This window comes from Ranitomeya variabilis, chromosome 7 (genome assembly GCF_051348905.1).
Source record: "Ranitomeya variabilis isolate aRanVar5 chromosome 7, aRanVar5.hap1, whole genome shotgun sequence".
Lineage (NCBI taxonomy): Eukaryota > Metazoa > Chordata > Amphibia > Anura > Dendrobatidae > Ranitomeya > Ranitomeya variabilis.
In genome coordinates this window covers 92,146,138-92,159,340 of record NC_135238.1, presented here as the reverse complement: position 1 = coordinate 92,159,340, position 13,203 = coordinate 92,146,138, and the positions used below count along the sequence as shown (strand labels likewise).

The 13,203-nt window shown below is 38.6% G+C and overlaps 22 non-coding genes across 22 annotated transcripts; 11 read left to right on the top strand and 11 right to left on the bottom strand.

The window, feature by feature from the left end:
- Nucleotides 1–267: 267 nt before the first annotated feature.
- TRNAS-GCU (transfer RNA serine (anticodon GCU)) lies at nucleotides 268–349 on the bottom strand. Its single transcript has one exon. It is a non-coding gene; the product is annotated as a tRNA-Ser (tRNA).
- A 447-nt stretch (nucleotides 350–796) lies between these two features.
- Nucleotides 797–870, top strand: TRNAT-AGU (transfer RNA threonine (anticodon AGU)). The gene has a single exon. It is a non-coding gene; the product is annotated as a tRNA-Thr (tRNA).
- Nucleotides 871–1,466: 596 nt separating this feature from the next.
- Nucleotides 1,467–1,548, bottom strand: TRNAS-GCU (transfer RNA serine (anticodon GCU)). Its single transcript has one exon. It is a non-coding gene; the product is annotated as a tRNA-Ser (tRNA).
- Nucleotides 1,549–1,995: 447 nt separating this feature from the next.
- Nucleotides 1,996–2,069, top strand: TRNAT-AGU (transfer RNA threonine (anticodon AGU)). Its single transcript has one exon. It is a non-coding gene; the product is annotated as a tRNA-Thr (tRNA).
- Nucleotides 2,070–2,665: 596 nt separating this feature from the next.
- Nucleotides 2,666–2,747, bottom strand: TRNAS-GCU (transfer RNA serine (anticodon GCU)). Its single transcript has one exon. It is a non-coding gene; the product is annotated as a tRNA-Ser (tRNA).
- Nucleotides 2,748–3,194: 447 nt separating this feature from the next.
- On the top strand, nucleotides 3,195–3,268 carry TRNAT-AGU (transfer RNA threonine (anticodon AGU)). The gene has a single exon. It is a non-coding gene; the product is annotated as a tRNA-Thr (tRNA).
- Nucleotides 3,269–3,864: 596 nt separating this feature from the next.
- TRNAS-GCU (transfer RNA serine (anticodon GCU)) lies at nucleotides 3,865–3,946 on the bottom strand. The gene has a single exon. It is a non-coding gene; the product is annotated as a tRNA-Ser (tRNA).
- Nucleotides 3,947–4,393: 447 nt separating this feature from the next.
- On the top strand, nucleotides 4,394–4,467 carry TRNAT-AGU (transfer RNA threonine (anticodon AGU)). The gene has a single exon. It is a non-coding gene; the product is annotated as a tRNA-Thr (tRNA).
- Nucleotides 4,468–5,063: 596 nt separating this feature from the next.
- TRNAS-GCU (transfer RNA serine (anticodon GCU)) lies at nucleotides 5,064–5,145 on the bottom strand. Its single transcript has one exon. It is a non-coding gene; the product is annotated as a tRNA-Ser (tRNA).
- A 447-nt stretch (nucleotides 5,146–5,592) lies between these two features.
- On the top strand, nucleotides 5,593–5,666 carry TRNAT-AGU (transfer RNA threonine (anticodon AGU)). The gene has a single exon. It is a non-coding gene; the product is annotated as a tRNA-Thr (tRNA).
- Nucleotides 5,667–6,262: 596 nt separating this feature from the next.
- Nucleotides 6,263–6,344, bottom strand: TRNAS-GCU (transfer RNA serine (anticodon GCU)). The gene has a single exon. It is a non-coding gene; the product is annotated as a tRNA-Ser (tRNA).
- Nucleotides 6,345–6,791: 447 nt separating this feature from the next.
- TRNAT-AGU (transfer RNA threonine (anticodon AGU)) lies at nucleotides 6,792–6,865 on the top strand. The gene has a single exon. It is a non-coding gene; the product is annotated as a tRNA-Thr (tRNA).
- A 596-nt stretch (nucleotides 6,866–7,461) lies between these two features.
- On the bottom strand, nucleotides 7,462–7,543 carry TRNAS-GCU (transfer RNA serine (anticodon GCU)). Its single transcript has one exon. It is a non-coding gene; the product is annotated as a tRNA-Ser (tRNA).
- Nucleotides 7,544–7,990: 447 nt separating this feature from the next.
- On the top strand, nucleotides 7,991–8,064 carry TRNAT-AGU (transfer RNA threonine (anticodon AGU)). Its single transcript has one exon. It is a non-coding gene; the product is annotated as a tRNA-Thr (tRNA).
- Nucleotides 8,065–8,660: 596 nt separating this feature from the next.
- On the bottom strand, nucleotides 8,661–8,742 carry TRNAS-GCU (transfer RNA serine (anticodon GCU)). The gene has a single exon. It is a non-coding gene; the product is annotated as a tRNA-Ser (tRNA).
- Nucleotides 8,743–9,189: 447 nt separating this feature from the next.
- TRNAT-AGU (transfer RNA threonine (anticodon AGU)) lies at nucleotides 9,190–9,263 on the top strand. Its single transcript has one exon. It is a non-coding gene; the product is annotated as a tRNA-Thr (tRNA).
- A 596-nt stretch (nucleotides 9,264–9,859) lies between these two features.
- TRNAS-GCU (transfer RNA serine (anticodon GCU)) lies at nucleotides 9,860–9,941 on the bottom strand. Its single transcript has one exon. It is a non-coding gene; the product is annotated as a tRNA-Ser (tRNA).
- Nucleotides 9,942–10,388: 447 nt separating this feature from the next.
- On the top strand, nucleotides 10,389–10,462 carry TRNAT-AGU (transfer RNA threonine (anticodon AGU)). Its single transcript has one exon. It is a non-coding gene; the product is annotated as a tRNA-Thr (tRNA).
- Nucleotides 10,463–11,058: 596 nt separating this feature from the next.
- TRNAS-GCU (transfer RNA serine (anticodon GCU)) lies at nucleotides 11,059–11,140 on the bottom strand. The gene has a single exon. It is a non-coding gene; the product is annotated as a tRNA-Ser (tRNA).
- Nucleotides 11,141–11,587: 447 nt separating this feature from the next.
- TRNAT-AGU (transfer RNA threonine (anticodon AGU)) lies at nucleotides 11,588–11,661 on the top strand. The gene has a single exon. It is a non-coding gene; the product is annotated as a tRNA-Thr (tRNA).
- Nucleotides 11,662–12,257: 596 nt separating this feature from the next.
- Nucleotides 12,258–12,339, bottom strand: TRNAS-GCU (transfer RNA serine (anticodon GCU)). Its single transcript has one exon. It is a non-coding gene; the product is annotated as a tRNA-Ser (tRNA).
- A 447-nt stretch (nucleotides 12,340–12,786) lies between these two features.
- TRNAT-AGU (transfer RNA threonine (anticodon AGU)) lies at nucleotides 12,787–12,860 on the top strand. The gene has a single exon. It is a non-coding gene; the product is annotated as a tRNA-Thr (tRNA).
- The last annotated feature ends 343 nt before the right edge of the window (nucleotides 12,861–13,203 follow it).

Here is a 13,203-nt window from a genome sequence, read left to right as displayed (position 1 = left end):
TTACCACAGTCCTAACATAGTGCAGTTGAGAGAAAAAAATCTCTGCTGTCGAAGTGCTTAAAAAGGAATTAGATGATATAATTTTCTTTAGAGAATAAAGGATGCATCAAGCATTAAAAGATAAAACCAGTGGAATTACACTTCTGACTCTGCAAAGTTTGATAGCAGCTTTCTTAAAAAGGAAGATAAACTTTCAAGCTTGAAGTATCTACCGCTTGGGCTAGAAAAGAAATCAAAACAATACAACGTGTAACAAGCAGATTAAACCGACGAGGATGGGATTCGAACCCATGCATGCAGAGCACAATGGATTAGCAGTCCATCGCCTTAACCACTCGGCCACCTCGTCTACATGCCGCTCATGCGCTAAGGAGATAAGATGTAATGATTATTTTTACCAGTCAGTGTGCTTTCTCTGAAGATTTTATGTCAGCTTTTGTCAGAGTGGCCTTATATTATCTCCTACAGTGTCTATTTTTTAAAGTTAGATTGGGGCAAACTCTGTAGGAAATAAACCAGTGCTCAGGGTTTTAATACCAACTTTTCAATCATTCCTAATTTTTCCTCCTTTGGCCCTGCCGTGGAATTCCTTCAATCCGCCTATTTTGTGTCATAACTTGGAAGAAAAATAAGTCCCAAATTAAAGCTGGACTTCATGACTGAGAATTACATCCTGTTCCTCGTTTCTGTGTGCATGGAATGAAACTCAACTCAATGTTGTCTTGCTAAGTTAACCACTTGAAAGTTTTGATTGGTGCTGACATCTTCCCTAGATTTCATAGGCTTTCCAGCTTGTGGTGCTGTGGCTTAGTTGGTTAAAGCGCCTGTCTAGTAAACAGGAGATCCTGAGTTCGAATCTCAGCAGTGCCTTGTTTTCATCATCTGAAAAACAAACTTCCTATCTTAAAAATGGGAATTTCACTTGCGTAAAACCTCAAATTTACCTTGGCTGCGTCTCTACTGATAGTGCAATTGTGAGATTAAGAATTTCTTCTGTATAGGGGCCAAAAAGGAAGGAAGATGGCATCAAACATAAAACCAGTGGATTTTGTCTTTAGCTTAGTTGGTCAAAGCGCCTGTTTAGTAAACAGAAAATCTTGATTTCGAATGTCAGCAGTGCTTTTCTTTCTTCACCTCAGTTTGGGCCATTTTAGCCAAAAAAAGAGGACTTTTGTTCTTGTATGACATTAAACCTGTCTTTACCACAGTCCTAACATAGTGCAGTTGAGAGAAAAAAATCTCTGCTGTCGAAGTGCTTAAAAAGGAATTAGATGATATAATTTTCTTTAGAGAATAAAGGATGCATCAAGCATTAAAAGATAAAAACAGTGGAATTACACTTCTGACTCTGCAAAGTTTGATAGCAGCTTTCTTAAAAAGGAAGATAAACTTTCAAGCTTGAAGTATCTACCGCTTGGGCTAGAAAAGAAATCAAAACAATACAACGTGTAACAAGCAGATTAAACCAACGAGGATGGGATTCGAACCCATGCATGCAGAGCACAATGGATTAGCAGTCCATCGCCTTAACCACTCGGCCACCTCGTCTACATGCCGCTCATGCGCTAAGGAGATAAGATGTAATGATTATTTTTACCAGTCAGTGTGCTTTCTCTGAAGATTTTATGTCAGCTTTTGTCAGAGTGGCCTTATATTATCTCCTACAGTGTCTATTTTTTAAAGTTAGATTGGGGCAAACTCTGTAGGAAATAAACCAGTGCTCAGGGTTTTAATACCAACTTTTCAATCATTCCTAATTTTTCCTCCTTTGGCCCTGCCGTGGAATTCCTTCAATCCGCCTATTTTGTGTCATAACTTGGAAGAAAAATAAGTCCCAAATTAAAGCTGGACTTCATGACTGAGAATTACATCCTGTTCCTCGTTTCTGTGTGCATGGAATGAAACTCAACTCAATGTTGTCTTGCTAAGTTAACCACTTGAAAGTTTTGATTGGTGCTGACATCTTCCCTAGATTTCATAGGCTTTTCAGCTTGTGGTGCTGTGGCTTAGTTGGTTAAAGCGCCTGTCTAGTAAACAGGAGATCCTGAGTTCGAATCTCAGCAGTGCCTTGTTTTCATCATCTGAAAAACAAACTTCCTATCTTAAAAATGGGAATTTCACTTGCGTAAAACCTCAAATTTACCTTGGCTGCGTCTCTACTGATAGTGCAATTGTGAGATTAAGAATTTCTTCTGTATAGGGGCCAAAAAGGAAGGAAGATGGCATCAAACATAAAAATAGTGGATTTTGTCTTTAGCTTAGTTGGTCAAAGCGCCTGTTTAGTAAACAGAAAATCTTGATTTCGAATGTCAGCAGTGCTTTTCTTTCTTCACCTCAGTTTGGGCCATTTTAGCCAAAAAAAGAGGACTTTTGTTCTTGTATGACATTAAACCTGTCTTTACCACAGTCCTAACATAGTGCAGTTGAGAGAAAAAAATCTCTGCTGTCGAAGTGCTTAAAAAGGAATTAGATGATATAATTTTCTTTAGAGAATAAAGGATGCATCAAGCATTAAAAGATAAAACCAGTGGAATTACACTTCTGACTCTGCAAAGTTTGATAGCAGCTTTCTTAAAAAGGAAGATAAACTTTCAAGCTTGAAGTATCTACCGCTTGGGCTAGAAAAGAAATCAAAACAATACAACGTGTAACAAGCAGATTAAACCGACGAGGATGGGATTCGAACCCATGCATGCAGAGCACAATGGATTAGCAGTCCATCGCCTTAACCACTCGGCCACCTCGTCTACATGCCGCTCATGCGCTAAGGAGATAAGATGTAATGATTATTTTTACCAGTCAGTGTGCTTTCTCTGAAGATTTTATGTCAGCTTTTGTCAGAGTGGCCTTATATTATCTCCTACAGTGTCTATTTTTTAAAGTTAGATTGGGGCAAACTCTGTAGGAAATAAACCAGTGCTCAGGGTTTTAATACCAACTTTTCAATCATTCCTAATTTTTCCTCCTTTGGCCCTGCCGTGGAATTCCTTCAATCCGCCTATTTTGTGTCATAACTTGGAAGAAAAATAAGTCCCAAATTAAAGCTGGACTTCATGACTGAGAATTACATCCTGTTCCTCGTTTCTGTGTGCATGGAATGAAACTCAACTCAATGTTGTCTTGCTAAGTTAACCACTTGAAAGTTTTGATTGGTGCTGACATCTTCCCTAGATTTCATAGGCTTTCCAGCTTGTGGTGCTGTGGCTTAGTTGGTTAAAGCGCCTGTCTAGTAAACAGGAGATCCTGAGTTCGAATCTCAGCAGTGCCTTGTTTTCATCATCTGAAAAACAAACTTCCTATCTTAAAAATGGGAATTTCACTTGCGTAAAACCTCAAATTTACCTTGGCTGCGTCTCTACTGATAGTGCAATTGTGAGATTAAGAATTTCTTCTGTATAGGGGCCAAAAAGGAAGGAAGATGGCATCAAACATAAAAATAGTGGATTTTGTCTTTAGCTTAGTTGGTCAAAGCGCCTGTTTAGTAAACAGAAAATCTTGATTTCGAATGTCAGCAGTGCTTTTCTTTCTTCACCTCAGTTTGGGCCATTTTAGCCAAAAAAAGAGGACTTTTGTTCTTGTATGACATTAAACCTGTCTTTACCACAGTCCTAACATAGTGCAGTTGAGAGAAAAAAATCTCTGCTGTCGAAGTGCTTAAAAAGGAATTAGATGATATAATTTTCTTTAGAGAATAAAGGATGCATCAAGCATTAAAAGATAAAACCAGTGGAATTACACTTCTGACTCTGCAAAGTTTGATAGCAGCTTTCTTAAAAAGGAAGATAAACTTTCAAGCTTGAAGTATCTACCGCTTGGGCTAGAAAAGAAATCAAAACAATACAACGTGTAACAAGCAGATTAAACCAACGAGGATGGGATTCAAACCCATGCATGCAGAGCACAATGGATTAGCAGTCCATCGCCTTAACCACTCGGCCACCTCGTCTACATGGCGCTCATGCGCTAAGGAGATAAGATGTAATGATTATTTTTACCAGTCAGTGTGCTTTCTCTGAAGATTTTATGTCAGCTTTTGTCAGAGTGGCCTTATATTATCTCCTACAGTGTCTATTTTTTAAAGTTAGATTGGGGCAAACTCTGTAGGAAATAAACCAGTGCTCAGGGTTTTAATACCAACTTTTCAATCATTCCTAATTTTTCCTCCTTTGGCCCTGCCGTGGAATTCCTTCAATCCGCCTATTTTGTGTCATAACTTGGAAGAAAAATAAGTCCCAAATTAAAGCTGGACTTCATGACTGAGAATTACATCCTGTTCCTCGTTTCTGTGTGCATGGAATGAAACTCAACTCAATGTTGTCTTGCTAAGTTAACCACTTGAAAGTTTTGATTGGTGCTGACATCTTCCCTAGATTTCATAGGCTTTCCAGCTTGTGGTGCTGTGGCTTAGTTGGTTAAAGCGCCTGTCTAGTAAACAGGAGATCCTGAGTTCGAATCTCAGCAGTGCCTTGTTTTCATCATCTGAAAAACAAACTTCCTATCTTAAAAATGGGAATTTCACTTGCGTAAAACCTCAAATTTACCTTGGCTGCGTCTCTACTGATAGTGCAATTGTGAGATTAAGAATTTCTTCTGTATAGGGGCCAAAAAGGAAGGAAGATGGCATCAAACATAAAAATAGTGGATTTTGTCTTTAGCTTAGTTGGTCAAAGCGCCTGTTTAGTAAACAGAAAATCTTGATTTCGAATGTCAGCAGTGCTTTTCTTTCTTCACCTCAGTTTGGGCCATTTTAGCCAAAAAAAGAGGACTTTTGTTCTTGTATGACATTAAACCTGTCTTTACCACAGTCCTAACATAGTGCAGTTGAGAGAAAAAAATCTCTGCTGTCGAAGTGCTTAAAAAGGAATTAGATGATATAATTTTCTTTAGAGAATAAAGGATGCATCAAGCATTAAAAGATAAAACCAGTGGAATTACACTTCTGACTCTGCAAAGTTTGATAGCAGCTTTCTTAAAAAGGAAGATAAACTTTCAAGCTTGAAGTATCTACCGCTTGGGCTAGAAAAGAAATCAAAACAATACAACGTGTAACAAGCAGATTAAACCGACGAGGATGGGATTCAAACCCATGCATGCAGAGCACAATGGATTAGCAGTCCATCGCCTTAACCACTCGGCCACCTCGTCTACATGGCGCTCATGCGCTAAGGAGATAAGATGTAATGATTATTTTTACCAGTCAGTGTGCTTTCTCTGAAGATTTTATGTCAGCTTTTGTCAGAGTGGCCTTATATTATCTCCTACAGTGTCTATTTTTTAAAGTTAGATTGGGGCAAACTCTGTAGGAAATAAACCAGTGCTCAGGGTTTTAATACCAACTTTTCAATCATTCCTAATTTTTCCTCCTTTGGCCCTGCCGTGGAATTCCTTCAATCCGCCTATTTTGTGTCATAACTTGGAAGAAAAATAAGTCCCAAATTAAAGCTGGACTTCATGACTGAGAATTACATCCTGTTCCTCGTTTCTGTGTGCATGGAATGAAACTCAACTCAATGTTGTCTTGCTAAGTTAACCACTTGAAAGTTTTGATTGGTGCTGACATCTTCCCTAGATTTCATAGGCTTTCCAGCTTGTGGTGCTGTGGCTTAGTTGGTTAAAGCGCCTGTCTAGTAAACAGGAGATCCTGAGTTCGAATCTCAGCAGTGCCTTGTTTTCATCATCTGAAAAACAAACTTCCTATCTTAAAAATGGGAATTTCACTTGCGTAAAACCTCAAATTTACCTTGGCTGCGTCTCTACTGATAGTGCAATTGTGAGATTAAGAATTTCTTCTGTATAGGGGCCAAAAAGGAAGGAAGATGGCATCAAACATAAAAATAGTGGATTTTGTCTTTAGCTTAGTTGGTCAAAGCGCCTGTTTAGTAAACAGAAAATCTTGATTTCGAATGTCAGCAGTGCTTTTCTTTCTTCACCTCAGTTTGGGCCATTTTAGCCAAAAAAAGAGGACTTTTGTTCTTGTATGACATTAAACCTGTCTTTACCACAGTCCTAACATAGTGCAGTTGAGAGAAAAAAATCTCTGCTGTCGAAGTGCTTAAAAAGGAATTAGATGATATAATTTTCTTTAGAGAATAAAGGATGCATCAAGCATTAAAAGATAAAACCAGTGGAATTACACTTCTGACTCTGCAAAGTTTGATAGCAGCTTTCTTAAAAAGGAAGATAAACTTTCAAGCTTGAAGTATCTACCGCTTGGGCTAGAAAAGAAATCAAAACAATACAACGTGTAACAAGCAGATTAAACCGACGAGGATGGGATTCGAACCCATGCATGCAGAGCACAATGGATTAGCAGTCCATCGCCTTAACCACTCGGCCACCTCGTCTACATGCCGCTCATGCGCTAAGGAGATAAGATGTAATGATTATTTTTACCAGTCAGTGTGCTTTCTCTGAAGATTTTATGTCAGCTTTTGTCAGAGTGGCCTTATATTATCTCCTACAGTGTCTATTTTTTAAAGTTAGATTGGGGCAAACTCTGTAGGAAATAAACCAGTGCTCAGGGTTTTAATACCAACTTTTCAATCATTCCTAATTTTTCCTCCTTTGGCCCTGCCGTGGAATTCCTTCAATCCGCCTATTTTGTGTCATAACTTGGAAGAAAAATAAGTCCCAAATTAAAGCTGGACTTCATGACTGAGAATTACATCCTGTTCCTCGTTTCTGTGTGCATGGAATGAAACTCAACTCAATGTTGTCTTGCTAAGTTAACCACTTGAAAGTTTTGATTGGTGCTGACATCTTCCCTAGATTTCATAGGCTTTCCAGCTTGTGGTGCTGTGGCTTAGTTGGTTAAAGCGCCTGTCTAGTAAACAGGAGATCCTGAGTTCGAATCTCAGCAGTGCCTTGTTTTCATCATCTGAAAAACAAACTTCCTATCTTAAAAATGGGAATTTCACTTGCGTAAAACCTCAAATTTACCTTGGCTGCGTCTCTACTGATAGTGCAATTGTGAGATTAAGAATTTCTTCTGTATAGGGGCCAAAAAGGAAGGAAGATGGCATCAAACATAAAAATAGTGAATTTTGTCTTTAGCTTAGTTGGTCAAAGCGCCTGTTTAGTAAACAGAAAATCTTGATTTCGAATGTCAGCAGTGCTTTTCTTTCTTCACCTCAGTTTGGGCCATTTTAGCCAAAAAAAGAGGACTTTTGTTCTTGTATGACATTAAACCTGTCTTTACCACAGTCCTAACATAGTGCAGTTGAGAGAAAAAAATCTCTGCTGTCGAAGTGCTTAAAAAGGAATTAGATGATATAATTTTCTTTAGAGAATAAAGGATGCATCAAGCATTAAAAGATAAAACCAGTGGAATTACACTTCTGACTCTGCAAAGTTTGATAGCAGCTTTCTTAAAAAGGAAGATAAACTTTCAAGCTTGAAGTATCTACCGCTTGGGCTAGAAAAGAAATCAAAACAATACAACGTGTAACAAGCAGATTAAACCGACGAGGATGGGATTCAAACCCATGCATGCAGAGCACAATGGATTAGCAGTCCATCGCCTTAACCACTCGGCCACCTCGTCTACATGCCGCTCATGCGCTAAGGAGATAAGATGTAATGATTATTTTTACCAGTCAGTGTGCTTTCTCTGAAGATTTTATGTCAGCTTTTGTCAGAGTGGCCTTATATTATCTCCTACAGTGTCTATTTTTTAAAGTTAGATTGGGGCAAACTCTGTAGGAAATAAACCAGTGCTCAGGGTTTTAATACCAACTTTTCAATCATTCCTAATTTTTCCTCCTTTGGCCCTGCCGTGGAATTCCTTCAATCCGCCTATTTTGTGTCATAACTTGGAAGAAAAATAAGTCCCAAATTAAAGCTGGACTTCATGACTGAGAATTACATCCTGTTCCTCGTTTCTGTGTGCATGGAATGAAACTCAACTCAATGTTGTCTTGCTAAGTTAACCACTTGAAAGTTTTGATTGGTGCTGACATCTTCCCTAGATTTCATAGGCTTTCCAGCTTGTGGTGCTGTGGCTTAGTTGGTTAAAGCGCCTGTCTAGTAAACAGGAGATCCTGAGTTCGAATCTCAGCAGTGCCTTGTTTTCATCATCTGAAAAACAAACTTCCTATCTTAAAAATGGGAATTTCACTTGCGTAAAACCTCAAATTTACCTTGGCTGCGTCTCTACTGATAGTGCAATTGTGAGATTAAGAATTTCTTCTGTATAGGGGCCAAAAAGGAAGGAAGATGGCATCAAACATAAAAATAGTGAATTTTGTCTTTAGCTTAGTTGGTCAAAGCGCCTGTTTAGTAAACAGAAAATCTTGATTTCGAATGTCAGCAGTGCTTTTCTTTCTTCACCTCAGTTTGGGCCATTTTAGCCAAAAAAAGAGGACTTTTGTTCTTGTATGACATTAAACCTGTCTTTACCACAGTCCTAACATAGTGCAGTTGAGAGAAAAAAATCTCTGCTGTCGAAGTGCTTAAAAAGGAATTAGATGATATAATTTTCTTTAGAGAATAAAGGATGCATCAAGCATTAAAAGATAAAACCAGTGGAATTACACTTCTGACTCTGCAAAGTTTGATAGCAGCTTTCTTAAAAAGGAAGATAAACTTTCAAGCTTGAAGTATCTACCGCTTGGGCTAGAAAAGAAATCAAAACAATACAACGTGTAACAAGCAGATTAAACCGACGAGGATGGGATTCAAACCCATGCATGCAGAGCACAATGGATTAGCAGTCCATCGCCTTAACCACTCGGCCACCTCGTCTACATGGCGCTCATGCGCTAAGGAGATAAGATGTAATGATTATTTTTACCAGTCAGTGTGCTTTCTCTGAAGATTTTATGTCAGCTTTTGTCAGAGTGGCCTTATATTATCTCCTACAGTGTCTATTTTTTAAAGTTAGATTGGGGCAAACTCTGTAGGAAATAAACCAGTGCTCAGGGTTTTAATACCAACTTTTCAATCATTCCTAATTTTTCCTCCTTTGGCCCTGCCGTGGAATTCCTTCAATCCGCCTATTTTGTGTCATAACTTGGAAGAAAAATAAGTCCCAAATTAAAGCTGGACTTCATGACTGAGAATTACATCCTGTTCCTCGTTTCTGTGTGCATGGAATGAAACTCAACTCAATGTTGTCTTGCTAAGTTAACCACTTGAAAGTTTTGATTGGTGCTGACATCTTCCCTAGATTTCATAGGCTTTCCAGCTTGTGGTGCTGTGGCTTAGTTGGTTAAAGCGCCTGTCTAGTAAACAGGAGATCCTGAGTTCGAATCTCAGCAGTGCCTTGTTTTCATCATCTGAAAAACAAACTTCCTATCTTAAAAATGGGAATTTCACTTGCGTAAAACCTCAAATTTACCTTGGCTGCGTCTCTACTGATAGTGCAATTGTGAGATTAAGAATTTCTTCTGTATAGGGGCCAAAAAGGAAGGAAGATGGCATCAAACATAAAACCAGTGGATTTTGTCTTTAGCTTAGTTGGTCAAAGCGCCTGTTTAGTAAACAGAAAATCTTGATTTCGAATGTCAGCAGTGCTTTTCTTTCTTCACCTCAGTTTGGGCCATTTTAGCCAAAAAAAGAGGACTTTTGTTCTTGTATGACATTAAACCTGTCTTTACCACAGTCCTAACATAGTGCAGTTGAGAGAAAAAAATCTCTGCTGTCGAAGTGCTTAAAAAGGAATTAGATGATATAATTTTCTTTAGAGAATAAAGGATGCATCAAGCATTAAAAGATAAAACCAGTGGAATTACACTTCTGACTCTGCAAAGTTTGATAGCAGCTTTCTTAAAAAGGAAGATAAACTTTCAAGCTTGAAGTATCTACCGCTTGGGCTAGAAAAGAAATCAAAACAATACAACGTGTAACAAGCAGATTAAACCGACGAGGATGGGATTCAAACCCATGCATGCAGAGCACAATGGATTAGCAGTCCATCGCCTTAACCACTCGGCCACCTCGTCTACATGGCGCTCATGCGCTAAGGAGATAAGATGTAATGATTATTTTTACCAGTCAGTGTGCTTTCTCTGAAGATTTTATGTCAGCTTTTGTCAGAGTGGCCTTATATTATCTCCTACAGTGTCTATTTTTTAAAGTTAGATTGGGGCAAACTCTGTAGGAAATAAACCAGTGCTCAGGGTTTTAATACCAACTTTTCAATCATTCCTAATTTTTCCTCCTTTGGCCCTGCCGTGGAATTCCTTCAATCCGCCTATTTTGTGTCATAACTTGGAAGAAAAATAAGTCCCAAATTAAAGCTGGACTTCATGACTGAGAATTACATCCTGTTCCTCGTTTCTGTGTGCATGGAATGAAACTCAACTCAATGTTGTCTTGCTAAGTTAACCACTTGAAAGTTTTGATTGGTGCTGACATCTTCCCTAGATTTCATAGGCTTTCCAGCTTGTGGTGCTGTGGCTTAGTTGGTTAAAGCGCCTGTCTAGTAAACAGGAGATCCTGAGTTCGAATCTCAGCAGTGCCTTGTTTTCATCATCTGAAAAACAAACTTCCTATCTTAAAAATGGGAATTTCACTTGCGTAAAACCTCAAATTTACCTTGGCTGCGTCTCTACTGATAGTGCAATTGTGAGATTAAGAATTTCTTCTGTATAGGGGCCAAAAAGGAAGGAAGATGGCATCAAACATAAAACCAGTGGATTTTGTCTTTAGCTTAGTTGGTCAAAGCGCCTGTTTAGTAAACAGAAAATCTTGATTTCGAATGTCAGCAGTGCTTTTCTTTCTTCACCTCAGTTTGGGCCATTTTAGCCAAAAAAAGAGGACTTTTGTTCTTGTATGACATTAAACCTGTCTTTACCACAGTCCTAACATAGTGCAGTTGAGAGAAAAAAATCTCTGCTGTCGAAGTGCTTAAAAAGGAATTAGATGATATAATTTTCTTTAGAGAATAAAGGATGCATCAAGCATTAAAAGATAAAACCAGTGGAATTACACTTCTGACTCTGCAAAGTTTGATAGCAGCTTTCTTAAAAAGGAAGATAAACTTTCAAGCTTGAAGTATCTACCGCTTGGGCTAGAAAAGAAATCAAAACAATACAACGTGTAACAAGCAGATTAAACCGACGAGGATGGGATTCGAACCCATGCATGCAGAGCACAATGGATTAGCAGTCCATCGCCTTAACCACTCGGCCACCTCGTCTACATGCCGCTCATGCGCTAAGGAGATAAGATGTAATGATTATTTTTACCAGTCAGTGTGCTTTCTCTGAAGATTTTATGTCAGCTTTTGTCAGAGTGGCCTTATATTATCTCCTACAGTGTCTATTTTTTAAAGTTAGATTGGGGCAAACTCTGTAGGAAATAAACCAGTGCTCAGGGTTTTAATACCAACTTTTCAATCATTCCTAATTTTTCCTCCTTTGGCCCTGCCGTGGAATTCCTTCAATCCGCCTATTTTGTGTCATAACTTGGAAGAAAAATAAGTCCCAAATTAAAGCTGGACTTCATGACTGAGAATTACATCCTGTTCCTCGTTTCTGTGTGCATGGAATGAAACTCAACTCAATGTTGTCTTGCTAAGTTAACCACTTGAAAGTTTTGATTGGTGCTGACATCTTCCCTAGATTTCATAGGCTTTCCAGCTTGTGGTGCTGTGGCTTAGTTGGTTAAAGCGCCTGTCTAGTAAACAGGAGATCCTGAGTTCGAATCTCAGCAGTGCCTTGTTTTCATCATCTGAAAAACAAACTTCCTATCTTAAAAATGGGAATTTCACTTGCGTAAAACCTCAAATTTACCTTGGCTGCGTCTCTACTGATAGTGCAATTGTGAGATTAAGAATTTCTTTTGTATAGGGGCCAAAAAGGAAGGAAGATGGCATCAAACATAAAACCAGTGGATTTTGTCTTTAGCTTAGTTGGTCAAAGCGCCTGTTTAGTAAACAGAAAATCTTGATTTCGAATGTCAGCAGTGCTTTTCTTTCTTCACCTCAGTTTGGGCCATTTTAGCCAAAAAAAGAGGACTTTTGTTCTTGTATGACATTAAACCTGTCTTTACCACAGTCCTAACATAGTGCAGTTGAGAGAAAAAAATCTCTGCTGTCGAAGTGCTTAAAAAGGAATTAGATGATATAATTTTCTTTAGAGAATAAAGGATGCATCAAGCATTAAAAGATAAAACCAGTGGAATTACACTTCTGACTCTGCAAAGTTTGATAGCAGCTTTCTTAAAAAGGAAGATAAACTTTCAAGCTTGAAGTATCTACCGCTTGGGCTAGAAAAGAAATCAAAACAATACAACGTGTAACAAGCAGATTAAACCGACGAGGATGGGATTCGAACCCATGCATGCAGAGCACAATGGATTAGCAGTCCATCGCCTTAACCACTCGGCCACCTCGTCTACATGCCGCTCATGCGCTAAGGAGATAAGATGTAATGATTATTTTTACCAGTCAGTGTGCTTTCTCTGAAGATTTTATGTCAGCTTTTGTCAGAGTGGCCTTATATTATCTCCTACAGTGTCTATTTTTTAAAGTTAGATTGGGGCAAACTCTGTAGGAAATAAACCAGTGCTCAGGGTTTTAATACCAACTTTTCAATCATTCCTAATTTTTCCTCCTTTGGCCCTGCCGTGGAATTCCTTCAATCCGCCTATTTTGTGTCATAACTTGGAAGAAAAATAAGTCCCAAATTAAAGCTGGACTTCATGACTGAGAATTACATCCTGTTCCTCGTTTCTGTGTGCATGGAATGAAACTCAACTCAATGTTGTCTTGCTAAGTTAACCACTTGAAAGTTTTGATTGGTGCTGACATCTTCCCTAGATTTCATAGGCTTTCCAGCTTGTGGTGCTGTGGCTTAGTTGGTTAAAGCGCCTGTCTAGTAAACAGGAGATCCTGAGTTCGAATCTCAGCAGTGCCTTGTTTTCATCATCTGAAAAACAAACTTCCTATCTTAAAAATGGGAATTTCACTTGCGTAAAACCTCAAATTTACCTTGGCTGCGTCTCTACTGATAGTGCAATTGTGAGATTAAGAATTTCTTTTGTATAGGGGCCAAAAAGGAAGGAAGATGGCATCAAACATAAAACCAGTGGATTTTGTCTTTAGCTTAGTTGGTCAAAGCGCCTGTTTAGTAAACAGAAAATCTTGATTTCGAATGTCAGCAGTGCTTTTCTTTCTTCACCTCAGTTTGGGCCATTTTAGCCAAAAAAAGAGGACTTTTGTTCTTGTATGACATTAAACCTGTCTTTACCACAGTCCTA